Raw genomic sequence first — 14,644 nt, forward strand, 5'->3', positions numbered from 1 at the left:
CATGAGCAACAATGGTATTAGCCTCTAACCTGGTGTCGTGGACAAGACAAGTGACGGCGGTATTCACGATAACCGTGACCGGAGCTTCACCTCCACAACGACTTCCAGTAATACCTACAGCCACAGAAAGCATCACCAAATGCTTATCAAATCACTAACCCTCACAGACATCCATCCCGACCTCTGACCCTTAATCCGCTGACATTTTCATTACATTAGTAAACTTGCATGGAACCTCATTATCGATTTTCTGCTAAGGAGAGGCTAAACAGACTGACCAACAGCATCCTAGATTAGCTATCTGGTCATAGATGGACCGTAAGTAGTATTCGCACGCCAGAGCCGGGCGTCACATTACGCCTGCAGCCGTTTACCGGAGGTCTGAGTGGACGAACCACGAGGTTCGACGTGCTTGTTGACGAGTGATTACAGTGTTAATTATGCCTTTCGTGTTGAAAACCGACTTCAACCTGACTGACATATAAACCATTAACGGCACTGTTGTTGGAATATTCATTTGTAACTGAGCGTCTACCGATAAAAAAGTACCATCAAGTGAGTGAGTGAGGGAGTTGGTTTTATGCTGCTTAGCAGTCTTCAAGCACTATCACAGCGGAAGACACAAGAGTCTTTGGCGTGACTTGCGAGCGCTTTGATGACTTAATGACCGAAACATGAGTCAGATAATTCTGATTAATGTTTATATTTCCAACCGAAAGAGTTTGTCTCAAAATTCTGGACTGGTTCTTATACAAAGTTGAGCAATAGGAACCCAGTCAACACGGATCTAGTCTACTGTGTACATTTAATCAATGTTTTGACTTTGATCGCTCAATCGGTATCAATGAGAGGAGTGGTAGCCAAATGGTTAAAGCGTTCGCTTGTCATGACGACGACAACGTTCGATTACCAACATGGTATTGGTATTTTGCTTCACGATTGTTGACTGGCTCCCTCCCTCCATCAACTCATGTACCCGTGTGTGACTCGAACCAGGTCCTGGTGATTCTTTGACCATGAGACAACTCCACTGCGCTTAGAATCGCGTGCAAATAATCAGCATGGTGAGGATTAGTGCCCAAAATATTTTAACCGCATTCATAGGTTGGATGAAATATATACGATGAGTGACCTCCCCCCCCAAAAAAAAATAAATAAAAAAACAATTTAAAAAAATGAAAAAATAAAACATCCCCTTACAGTAATTTACAAAATCCACCCTTACAAAATTTCCACATGACTACAAATTAGTGATATTGAGATGTTTACCGTACGAGAAACTTTGTGTTAAGCCATGTTAAAAGGCCTTTTAATTGTGCCATGTTTCTCGGTTCCTTTCCTTAAACAAGACCATCTACGTTTACACTTTGGGCGAAGCCCCAATATACCGAAATGGTTCTGTCAAACCACGTAAAATTAATTCTTGGATTCGAAGTCTTTGTCACAGATTCCTATCACGTGTAAGGGACATAACTCTGTACATCGAAGTCTGACTGGACATGGGGTCAACAGAGCCACAGTTTGTCACCAGACCTTTGTATGTATTTTTGTCGGTTGACCGAAACTTCCGTTCGGTCGCGTCTAAAGATTCCACACCAATGGTCAAGCACGGCCCAGCGAATGAGCTGTTGACCATTACAAATACCTCGACCTCTCCGAGAACATCAGAGTGTCACATTGCTTGTTTAAACGATTATTTACATCGTACAGCTGTAATTTTGCTGAAAGAAGTGCATGCTCATAGCAATGTATGAAACTCCGAAAAAGACAGGAAGCACACAGGGTTGATAACTGAAAAATGTTGCTGACCCTGTTAACTTGTAGTGAGTGAGTTGAGTTTTACGCCGCACTCAGCAATATTCCAGCTATATGGCGGCGGTCTGTAAATAATCGAGTCTGGACCAGACGATCCAGCGATCAACAGCATGAGCATCGCATCTACGCAACTGGGAACCGATGACATGTGTCAACCAAGTCAGCGAGCCTGACCACCCCATCCCGTTAGTCGCCTCTTACAAGCTTAGTCGCCTTTTATGGCAAGCATGGGTTGCTGAAGGCCTATTCACGGGTCTGTTAACGTGTAAGCAGGCCTGTATTAAAAACAGGAAACTGTGATAAGGTCTGAAAATAATGTTATTAATGAGTTACCTGTAGTAAGGTAAACGTAAAAGCAAATTTAAAAAAACAAACAAACAAAGAAAAAAATACGTTAGTTGGTGGTCACTGTTGATTCATTTTGTGTCACGGTCATGGTCATCTGAATTAGGTAAAACAGGCCAAGTCAGAATCAATCTCAGTATCTTTGGCAAGAAGGAATATGTAACCTTCCCTATGGAAAGTAAACGTGTGCAACAGCAATTGCAAATTTGCAAATAAAACTTGGTCAAAACCATGTTTGATCATTCGCAACCTCTTCCGGTGATCTTGTTGTCCGTTGTTAAAGCCGGACAATGTTGCTCACGGAAATATTACTTACCAGTATACAATCTCAGGCATACAAAACGTTGGGCGAGAGGAGGTAGGGGGAACTTCAGAACCCTTTCAGTGAGAGCTTGGTATGGATTGGAAAGTTTGATAAACAAATGACAAGTTTGACTGGGTACGATAGTTGGTTCAGGGTGCACGTATGTATGTATGTATGTATGTATGTATGTATGTATGTATGTATGTATGTATGTATGTATGTATGCATGCATGTATGTATGCATGTATGTATGCATGTGAAGCAGCATTTAAGAGTACTGTCTTGGGATTCGAACCACGCACCTGATCCGTGGCTGGATGGTTTTATCGATGATTACTACCTTAACCGAGCTGCTATACACGTGTATGACAAATATATATTGACTTTCTATCATGGCAGGGCATTCACGATTCTCATTACGCGCACAGGGGCTTGTATCGCTTAGAAACGGCGTTCGAAAGACTTACAGGTGTATAGACCCTACCCTAGTACTATATAAAAGGAAAGGGATGTAACGAAGAAACCACCCCCTCCTCGATCAAAGTTACTTGTCACCGCGTAAAATATTTTTAAGGCCCCGTTGAGGCCAACGGATCGAAAGCCAGATGATCTCCCTATAAATTGGTCACAATCGGATCATTATTTCAAAAGTTATACGCCCCGAATCATCGAAAACAGCTACCTCCACAATTTCACGCCAAAATCATGGATAACCCAATACGGCGAAAACTCACCTTATAAATTCGTTTATTAAATCCATTCACGTTGGCAGCACCAGCGTTGGGCTGGATTCGATCGGCTGTGGCATTCCGGGGGTCGGAAAACTTATTGCAATATCTACATGTCATTTGTTCGACAGTAAGCAGGCATTTACACCAAAATCGCCAGCACTCCTACTCACTTGTCGGCCATTAGTGACCTTGACATTCAAGTGACCTGAGCAGATCGGCACTGCTGTAAATAAGCCCCTGTGATTACGCGAGGACACGAAAGTACTTGAATGTATTTTCCTTTTCATTCAGTTCAAAGCAGATTTGTTTCCAACACTAAAATCCCGTTCAGAAAACCTGTTTCAATTCTAGTACGGTGTTGTTTTAATACCCAAGACAGTGTGCGAACGTCACTGAAAGACTGGTCTGGTTTTGCAACTGAATTATTTGTTTTCATTGTGCTAGTGTCGGAATATATTCATAATTATATACTACTAGTATTTGGTTTCATTATCTGTGTCACGTAATGTATTGGTGTGCTATATTTTGATATGACGTGCTGGATAAAGGAATTGTTCAATATTCGATCATGTTTTATTATAGACATACCTATGTCTCAAATACATCGATAAGTCGAACTTATTACTTGGTCCACAGCGATTCGACCCATCTGGATTTGACTGTATAACGAATCTGGTCACGTGACATTCAGATTTGCGGGTGCAATGCCTTGTCATCACTTTGCGAGTAGCAAGGCCTGCCAAACCAAATGAGTGAGAGTGAGAATTGCGTTACGACGCATCTGTCAGTCCTAGAGCAGTATTACGTCGTACCCATGTTGGGGATGAAGAAATGTATTTCATTGATCATTAAAATTATACATGTAAACAATAGAATATATTCGTACATGATACATATTTTAGCCTGGGAGCTACAATGTATTCAGTTTGTTTTGACATTTGTATTATCCCATACGCTGTGTCTAGTGGTTAAGGCGTTCGCTCGTCACACCGAAGACCCGGGTTAAATTCCCCACATATGCACGATGTACGAAGCCGTGCAGAATGCTGGAATATTATCAAAAGTGAGGTAAAACTAAACGCACGCACTCCCATACGCTGTATAGTCCAGAAGATTGACGAGCTATAAATTCCATTTTCAGCCAGTTAGATTCCAGCGCGCATTGACAGTCATTTGGCAATATGGAGTTTGTAGTCTGTCGCCATTTATCATGATCTGGGTCGTGAGATTTCTGGGAAGGCCACCCAGCTTCAGCTTCATTAGATGAAGGCGCGTTATGGCTGCCGTGTGGTGAGGTAACACAGTTACTTTACACAGGGAGTCAGGCGACGTATTGCAATATAATGAGCACCCCCATGGGTATTGCTGGGAAGATTGATCACCACTAGCTGTTCCCTTTCGTAAAAGGCAACTTAAATCCAATGTGCTAAGCCAAGGAGCCTGGAATACATTTCGGTGTGTACCGGCTGTGAATTAAATCTGGCTGTGTTTCTGTGATCGATGTTCTTGGTATCACATATCTGTGTGATCTGTTTGGGTCTTCAGTTTCTACAGTAGCTTCTCCTTGTAGCTTCCTCCCGAAACTAAGAATTCTCTTTCTGGAATCCATCTGTCTCGCATGGTGCTCGTGAGTGCGTTCCACAATTCATGTCGCACAAGCTTAGATATAAACTTTAAGAGATTATCGGGCGTTTCAGCTGATTCCGTGCCCACCTAATAAAGGAGCGGCTGTGCTTAAGACTTTATTCGTGGTAGTGCATGCCTACCACACGAAGAAATAACTTCAGAAAGCTCCAAAAGAGTTATAACACTTTATTTCCACGTTCCTTCAGTTTCAGTGAAAAGGTGTTCTTCTTTTAGAATATGAAATAATAGATATGTGTTAAATCAAATATCTTACAAAACATTTTTAATTTTCATTTTAAAGACTGGAGGTACTCTTTTGGAGCTTTCGTAAAGTGCCATACATTAACATTATCTTAACTTTATCTTAGCGCTAAGACAGCTTCAAAAATCTAGGCTCCTGGTCTACAAAGCGTCCGTTACGTTAGAACCCATCGTAACCCTATGCTGTAATCATTGGTTTACAAAAGGCGTAGTGCTACAAACGCCTTGTGGTTGGGGTCCCAGAATCACAACTGGAGCATCCTAGGTTTGTGTAACAAAGTGGACTCAGTGGGCCATGACCACTGTGTTAACAAATCCATTTTAACGAAGGGAGAGAGAAGAAGCCGTGTCTAACCCGGAGAATCGGGGTTGATGTAGGGGCCATAAACTCAGAACAATGACCAAATGGTCGGTGTAGGTTAGCTTCCTGTAACTCAGCATGAGTGGAGAATTGCCCTGTACAGTGGACTCTAGCCAGTGTATTAAGAGTGACCAGGGGTCTAAAAGATAGTGTAGAAATACCCTGGATAATGGTCACTGGGCAGTGCAGTAAAACCTATGGCCGAGCATGGCGAGCGTATAAAGAGTAGGTGTCAATAATCAGACAGAGACAGAGAGGGAGTTCACAACACAGACGCTAAGTACTACCCAGGTTCTCTCCCTCTCTCTCTCTCCCAGGTCTACATCAAGAAACGTCTGCATCCTTGTATTTCTGGTTGATGTCTCTTACTTTGTTACATTTGGAACGATCTTATCGCTATGATGATTGTAACTCCCATTCTCTAATATAAGCTTAAGATAGTCGTAGCGCTAAGATCGCGTTGTGCACATAGGTCCTGGATGTAGATTTTCGAAATTCTCTTCGCGCTAAGATAGTCGTAGGTTAATGTTAATGTATGGCACTTATGACAATCTTAGCGCTAAGAGAGCTTCAAAATCTAGGACCTGGGCCTAGATTTTGGAATCTTTCTTACAGCTAAGAAAGTCGGAAGTTAATTAAATGTATGGCGCATACGACTATCTTCCAATAATTCTTGGAATGCCCTTCAGAGTCACAAGTGGTGCCAACCAGGCCTGAAGCCCAGATCCCACCAAAAGGACATTTTCCCGTCAAAAAGGTTAAAGATCCTAAAAAAGCAATGTACAAACAACGAAACATACAAAAAATCATCAACAACATGATCCATCGAATTTCGCCACACAATGATAAACGAGGGGTTATAAAGAGGTTCGTCGGAATAGTGTCACCAAAAATTACCCGAGCTAAATACAAGCAACGCTGTTAGACACGGAGAGCACCTGATGCTAGCCCCTGTCTTATGTATAGGGAACTAAGTATCCTACAAGCCAGACTTGTCACTTCAGACATCGGACATTTCCTGCTTTCATCTATTCCTCATCGGCAAGGATTCATTTGGGAATGCGTCAGGTTTCTTCCAGCGGCGTCGCTATCTTTACAAACAAGACAAAATTGTGTCCAGGGACACGGATGCCCTTGCTGGTGCAGGAAGAGTTCCTACACTGAGTGTGCCCTGATGATTAATTTCTACCAAACAAGTTCAATAAACATTTGTGCAGCTGTCAGATGCACACCTTTCGAGTCCTAATGAAAGACATGTATAAGCTTATCACATCTGTTGAGTAGTTTTTTGTGGAGAAGTTGATAGATTAAATCCCCCACTTTACTATCATAAATTAGAAATTCAACAAATTTTACCTCAGTTCAAATGTCCCGAAACATACAAAAAGCTATAAAATACAAAAACAAAACATGAGGTGCACACCTTTAGAGTCTCTATGAAAGACATAAGTAAGCTAAATGAGTCTTGTGCAACGGTTTTTGAGAAGTGGATAGAGTAAACCCCCTGATGTATGGGACGAACCGGATGAATAGAACCAAATTCAACTAAGTTCAAACATCTGTAGAAGTGACAAAATTAAGAAACTGGATGAACAATGTATCAGATGCACTCCTTTAGAATCCCAGTGAAACACATAGAATCAGTCAATTCTGTTGTGCAGCATTTGTGAAGGTATCATCATGCCCTATAACAGTATATTCAGAGAGAAATTCAACAAAATTTATGTAAGTTCAAACGGCATTAAAATTGGAAAAATGAATAAAATACAAAATCAAAACATGAGATGCACATCTTTCAAGTCCCTATAATGCACATGTGTAATGTACATGAATTCCATAAAGTAGTATTTCAGAAGTGGATAACGTACAAAAAAACCTGTTGGATGGTACGAACAGACTGAATAGAAAACATCTGCAAAAGAGACAAAATTGAGAAAAAATACACAAAAATATTAACTGCACACCTTTAAAGTCCCTACGAAACACACGTAGAAGTTCATTCAGTTATCTTAAACACTGTTTGTGGAAAAGTGGAAAGACTTCATCCCCTATTACAAAATTCAGCAAAACTCTCAACTAAACGATCTGGGCACAAATGGCGGACGATAGCAAGGACGATAGACCGCATAAAGGGTGTGTGGTCACAGCAAGCCCTCTCATTGGTCGACGCTTGCTATTATCCTCCATTTATGTAAAGATCGTTTTGTTGAGAGTCAAAATCGGCTATCAATCGACTTGTAGAAATAACAGTTAAAACATGGTAGGCCATCCATGATTATGTTTAGATGAAGTATTAATCGATTGCATGTGATGGTAGCGTAGCGATCGGCAAAGCAGGCGGGTGCGGTACACCGAAGTTTCCGTCCTTGTAGATATAGTGTACTGTGACGAGTTTCAAGTCGGGGGTCATCTCAAAATTGTTATATGTTTTTAAAAAAATCTTTAAAGTCCTCGCAGTGACACGATGGCCTGTGTACAGGAGCTGTGTTAGCATTTCCATACGCCCTAGAATCAGGCGAAAGTATGGACTGACCTCAGTGTAAATAATTGGTGGGAATTCAGTCTGTATATTTTACGGGACCTTCTTTTCACAGGAATACATTTTACTGAATACTCCTTTGTCTCTATGATATTCCATAAAAATAGTCCAAATGATGGGGTTAAAGACAATTCGAGTTTGGGTTTATCAGTATTTTGATCATTATCTACCTCTCAGAATGTTTGTTCACTGAATTTCCGAGTGATTTCATTAGATTAATATCTTGAAGGGGGAAACACAGTAACAGCCGATACCTAAAGGCTCCCGTTTTGTCCAAAATTAGCTTGGAAAGATGCTGAGTGATAGATCAAATCCTACGCATATTTCTTTGAGTTCGAACCTGTGACCTTTGTCTATGTAGTCTCCTGTGTGAGCTACTAACTGAAATAGCACTGACAAATAATAAAACATTCATGAATCTGGGGTTTTGGGGAGGTGGTGAGTTCAAGCCTCTTTTAAGCGAACAAAAGATATTATACGTCCGTTTCTCTGGGTTCATTGTCAGTGATCGGAAACAAAATAGTTGATGAATGTGTCACAAGTTTCCCGTCAGTCTATACGTTGCAAGAAACTCATACTTTATCTTGAATGGGAAACTAAGACCGGAGGAAAACATCCTAATCTTTTGTTATCCGTCACGTCAGCATGTTGATCCTGGGTCTTCGGAAAATACAATGCATTCATTTTTCTGCCACTAATTTAACTCCTGGCTCTGGAAATGAGAGTCCCGAGGACTGCACCCGTGAATTAATAGTTAAGACTGCACGGTATTACCGGTATACGATTTTCAAACGATACCATATTGGAATAATTTTTTTGAGGACCGGTACATTGGGTAAAGAACATATTTGACGGCCTTGTGATTATCGTTATGGTTTAATCAAAATCCACACAGACCTTCATTCACAACAGGTGCTCCTTTCACTTTAGCATTTACTAAAGTTAAAATTAATCATATTTCTTAACATAGCACTAAGGTTACCTCAGCGACTTATGATCACCTTAGTGCTTTGTGAAAGAATGCCAGAATTACATCAGCTTGGGATTGGAGACAAGCGTAACGACCCACAAACGTGCCAAACTTTACTAGTTGACATATTCTCTGGTAAACAGACCTGCATCCTCAGTCAAGACATCGAAAACTTTGCTATCCTTCACGTCAGCGTGATGGTCCGGCGTCCTTGGAAGATGTAGCCCATTCACTGTTAACTCCAAGCTCTAGGCAAAGTAGTTGGGCCAGCCTCGTGGCATCGTTCGAAATAGGTGACTGCTCGAAAGCCGGGGACGGGTTATTTTCAACTCGGAGTGCCAGATTCTCAAGTTCACCTGCCCGACGGTAGGGTTAAAATTTAGACGTGTATATGAAGATATTTTGTGGGCAAGTGGGTTTTGGTAAGAGCTGGCAAGTTTTACATCTAACCAGCGAAGCGATCTGGCTGAAAGTTCGTTATACCCTGATACTAGTGGTTAAGACTTTCATTCGTCACGCTGAAGACCCCGGACCAATTCCACTACACATGCTAAGCCAATTTCTGGTCTCTTCCGCCGTTACATTCTTGGAATAATGCGAAAAGCTGTGTAGAAGCATCCTCACTCAGTCAGTCAGTGTTGTACTTAAAGATGCGGAAACTAAACAGAACACTTTCAGGGATATCAGGAAGGAGAAAAGACACGCATCTCTTTAGGACAATCGCATCGTTTGATCACTTCACATTATACAGATCCATTTAAAGGGTTTCAGGACTTGGACGGTCTACTTGTCTGTGCTGACAGGAATTAATCCCCAGTGAAAATTAGACTCTGCTTTCAAAACACGTGGTGTAGTCTGAGATCAAGACAGTTTCGTAAACGAAAACGTAAAATTTAGACCTTGTATATTTATCTACTACTAGAAAGAGTCTGGTCACGTATTGTCGGGTCGGCTTCTACAAATCATCAGGTCATCAGATTCCATTAACAGGATCAATAAGGCGCTATCTACTTCGGCAAAGTGCGAGCGAACTCGAGTTTACGTTGAGTTTTCAAAAGGTACTATGCAACTCCGCATAGAATATTTTGGCGCGCATGAGTAACTTTAGTTTTACGCCGCACTGACCAATTGTCCAGTCACATGACGGTGGTCTGTAAACGATCAAGTTTGGACCAGACAATCAAGTTATCAACAGCATGCGCATCGATCGACGCAGCCGATGACGCGTGTCAACGTCAGAAACCCAGACCACAGGACCTCGTTAGTTTAGCCTAGCTATTACGACAAGCATGGGTTACTAAAGATCAGTTCTACCATGGATCTTTACGGATTTGAGCGCCTTATAGAAGATTGGGTAACTCTGCCCCCAGACGTCATTTTACTTTCAAAATTTCTCAACAACTTATTTCAGTTCAGATTTTCAAACAGCGTTCGCTCGCCATGTTAAAAACCCGCGTTTGATTCCTCACATGGGTACAAGGCGTGCAGTCAATTTCTGTTGTCCCTCGCCGTGATATTGCTGGAATATTGATGGAATATATATATATATGTATATAATATACTGGAATATACTAAAGGCAGAGTATGACCTTATTCACACACTCATTATATTTAGTACGACGCGGTCCGTGAAGTACTGCAAAACCGCTGGTGCGACGTTAGAAAGTACTCCCTCACATTCGTGCCTAACTAGTGTTATGCCGGGAAAGGCCGAATAGCGTCTTCCTGGAGGTGAATGAAAGGGGCGAGTGCTAACAAATGCCTTACTCCCTATCACACGGCCAACTTTTAAAATCAAAGTGACACTATTAAATCTTACCATTTTCTCTGACCTTTCCTTGACATTTACATGAACGGGAATGAATCGTCCTTACATGTGTACATATTCCAAGACTGAAAGAGCTGTTGTGCTCCTTCTCTTGTGGTCATTTTGAATCCAGATAATTAGACTTGAAATTTCTTGTATGATGCTCGGACAATTGTGGTACTGATTACGTCCCTGATCGATATACCCGTGAAGATCCGTGTTGGAATTGATCTTCAACAACTTACACTTGTTGTACGAGACACCTTACGGGGATCGAGTGGTCCAACCAGTAACATTCGTCGACTTACAGGCTCGGAGAATGAGTGTTGACGACAGAACAAGCAACTCTGGGTTATTTTAGTCTTTGCCTTACAATTAGACGCCTTGCCTTGGCATTCAAATGAGGGGGAATATGGATGAAAATGTTACGAAGCTGGCTCTCATTTCTTGATTGAGTCATGCAGAAAGTTAACAAACTGAAGGCACAAGCAGGTCAATGGGCTGTTAGTGTATTTGAAGGAATGGTTGGAGCGGTCTCTCTTATCCAGCTTGGTCCGGGCTGATGCACGAAGGGAGACCACTCTTGTCGGACTATTAGCGAGCGTTTATCAGCCGAAATGCGTAGGTTATCTTTCCGCCGCAATTAGTGCAGCTACCGACAACCTATGAATGTACACAACGAGTTACACACCAGCAAACGGTGCCCACGTCAGATGTACGGACTTTGCAAGCAACTGCTCACGTTCATCGGTTTGTCAGTTTCAATTCGGGGTACAAACAAACACAACCTGCACTTCTTTTTATCACCGACGGTAACCATGGCAACGGCCGATGAAAGAGGATCTGCTTCCTTATTTGTAGTAGTTGTCATGTTTGTTTCGCAACAGTGAGGCCTTTCTTCCTGAGATAAACCCGTGTGAAATAACAAAAAGGGGAATCGGAAGGCTTGGATCTCTCTGACTGAAAACGAATCCTCAACTTTCCTCACTGGTACTCATCTTAACAGGGCTTTGGAGAACTGACAGTGTGTTTATAAGATCTAACAGAGAAGGCGTGGTAGTGAACTACGATATATCCGGCATTTGAACCTATAGGCATTGGTTAAAAAGCTAAAAATCGCCACCTCTTTGACACCATGATATGTGGCTATAGCCGCCTGTTTGGCATTGACGGAAACATTCGATGACGCCTCGTTCTGACTTCTTTTCCATGTAGTTACCGTTGCCGTTGCCAACGGTCCCCTCTGTTCTTAACAGAATGGCCATTGCTCATGCTTCCTATCGCTCTGCATTTCGTTGACTACAACATCGTTCCGAGTTCTGCTACTGTCAAGATGTTTACAAGGCTGCATATTCAAGGTATTTAAGCAGACAGTTATTGTATTTTAAGGAGTTAAAAGTGTAGATTAAGTTTAAAATTGGCCGTAGTTTGAGCGTAGCAACAGTGGGGATGACTGGCCGCCATTTGCAATTTTGTGAAAATTCCCAAATGTGTATCTGTTTAATGTGTATTCTGCCCGTGAAATGAAAGCTCTCGCTATTTATAAACGACGGACGGCACTTTTAGAATCCTTTTGACATATTGTAACTGTTTATAAGGCATAGTTTGGGCATATTGTTTTGTCAGCTTTTCATGAAAGTAGTCGGCCTTTTGTGGCTATTCTAATAGATGGATGGTATACCAAAGCAGTGATTAAATGCCCATTATTATTCTTGTAACACATTCTCGTGGCCGATACTTGTCCCGAACGGGACTCCATTAGCTTCATGGTCTATTTTATCGGCAATCCGCATGTCTACTATATCTTCGACGGTCTCTAAATTACTCTTCATGTATTTTAATGTGCATTTGAACTTCTTGTTTTTGGTTATTTTCAGCACGGGAAGAAATGATCCGGTATCATGTCACTCCTGCTGCTAGTCTATGGCCGTCGCTGGATGAGGAATCCGACTGTGTATGCATTTCATCTACATCTTCTTGAGCTTGGACGGAATAGTTTTCTTCTTTTCTCTATGCTTCCACAATCGTCTTGTGCATAGTAGAGACATTTCATTGTATTTTCTCTCTTACGGTATGCTAAAAATCAATCCCCGGGTACCCCTCTCCCATTTACACCTTTACATTTCTTTCTAACAATCTGTCAGCAGAGACTGTTTGTCTTGGGGTACTGTCTCATAAAATAGGTAATCTGGGGCTATGGACTGTGACCTTTTTCTGCCACTGCTTCTCATAAACACCTCCTGTAACCCTCGTCCAATGACACTCCTTTATCCCACCCTCCCCACTCACCAATGTACCATCCCCTGGCTTCGTCCCCGAGCCCCTCTCCCGACTCTCTTGAGTGTTTTCACCCCGTTCTGGGCCCGCCCTGACCATGGAGAGACGCTCCCTGCCACAGTCACCATCACCTACGTCGACTATTATCCTTCCCCAAGTGACGACGACAATGACTACTGGGTCTATGAGGACGAGGACGACGACAACTTCGTGGAGGATGTTCATTCTTTGAGGATGGCACTGAGGAAAGTGTCTGCCTTCTTGAGGAGAGTATTCTCGTAGATTCTTCATCTAGTGTGCGTGCGTGAGTTCATGCGTGGATGCTCGCGTGTGTTTGTGTCACTACTGGATATGTAGGTGTGTGACCGTGTTTATCAAGTTTGAGAGGGAGAGAGGGAGAGGATAGTATATAATTTTCTGTATATGTGATGCTGGTGTAATTTGCAGGCCTGTTTGGTTGGCTGTATATGTTTTTTAGACTGGAGGACGTGTTTTGGTGCCCTCACAATACCCCGTTATCCCGTTTGTACCTCTTTAAACTGGTCTGTTTTCGTTTCAGTTTTGGGCTTTCTTTTGGATACACCCTTTCAATCAAGTATCTTTTGGCATACCCTTTAGCTGACATTTCTTTGTTATTCCTCTCCTAATGAGAGGACCATTCTTCCCTTTTGGTCCGTGTTCGGATATTTTTTAAGCACATACCATTCTATTTTTCGATATGTAATAAATATTGATGAATGATATACATACGAGTCTGTTTTTCTTCCTTCTTTGGACCTACTAACAACGAGGTGACAGTAACACAACAGGAGAGGCAATTGAACCAAGTCTGTTTTATTGTGATAGAACTTGAAGATGCTGTAAGAGTAAACTAATGAAAATATTGAGGAGCCGTTTGCGCTCCCCCGTTGTGTTGCTGTCTTCTAATCGAGTGTTTAACATGTTCACTGTGGTGGAAATGCCAAAGTCAATAGCCGTGTGCGGCTATAACTACACACTGGATGTCGGAAATCTAGATATTTTACGATGACTTCGCTTACTTTAAATTACGTGCACAGGTGAATGATCGAGAGTGGTCTTCCGTCACCTGATGCGACCTTTCTGAGAGGACATTTGCGTATCAGAAAAATAATGATTATAATACTGACCCTATAACGATTTAAATCCCTTTATAAAGACTTGTAATCTCGTTATAAGACTTTCAAAGCGCAAATGTCCCTTCAGTAACACCGCACCATCCAGACGATGGATGCATTAAATAATATGAATAATATAATCACAGACGATGCTTCCACAACATTTTATCTTATAACTAGGAATAAATGCTGCACAATTAATATACATGTGTGCGTGTGCGTGTGCGTGTGCGTGTGCGTGTGCGTGTGCGTGTTGGGTTTTCTTAACGCCGCACTCGGACATATTCCAGCTGTAAGACGGTGGTCTGTAAATAATCGACTCTGGAGCACACAACACGGTGATGCATTTTATGAGCATGGATCGATCTATGCATTTGGTATCAGGCTACGGAAACATGTGCTAAGCAGGTCAGCAAGACTGACCATCCAGTCCTGTTAGTTGCCTACTGCAGCAGGCATCGGGTCTCCTAGA

The sequence above is a fragment of the Haliotis asinina genome, chromosome 9, assembly GCF_037392515.1.
Source record: "Haliotis asinina isolate JCU_RB_2024 chromosome 9, JCU_Hal_asi_v2, whole genome shotgun sequence".
Lineage (NCBI taxonomy): Eukaryota > Metazoa > Mollusca > Gastropoda > Lepetellida > Haliotidae > Haliotis > Haliotis asinina.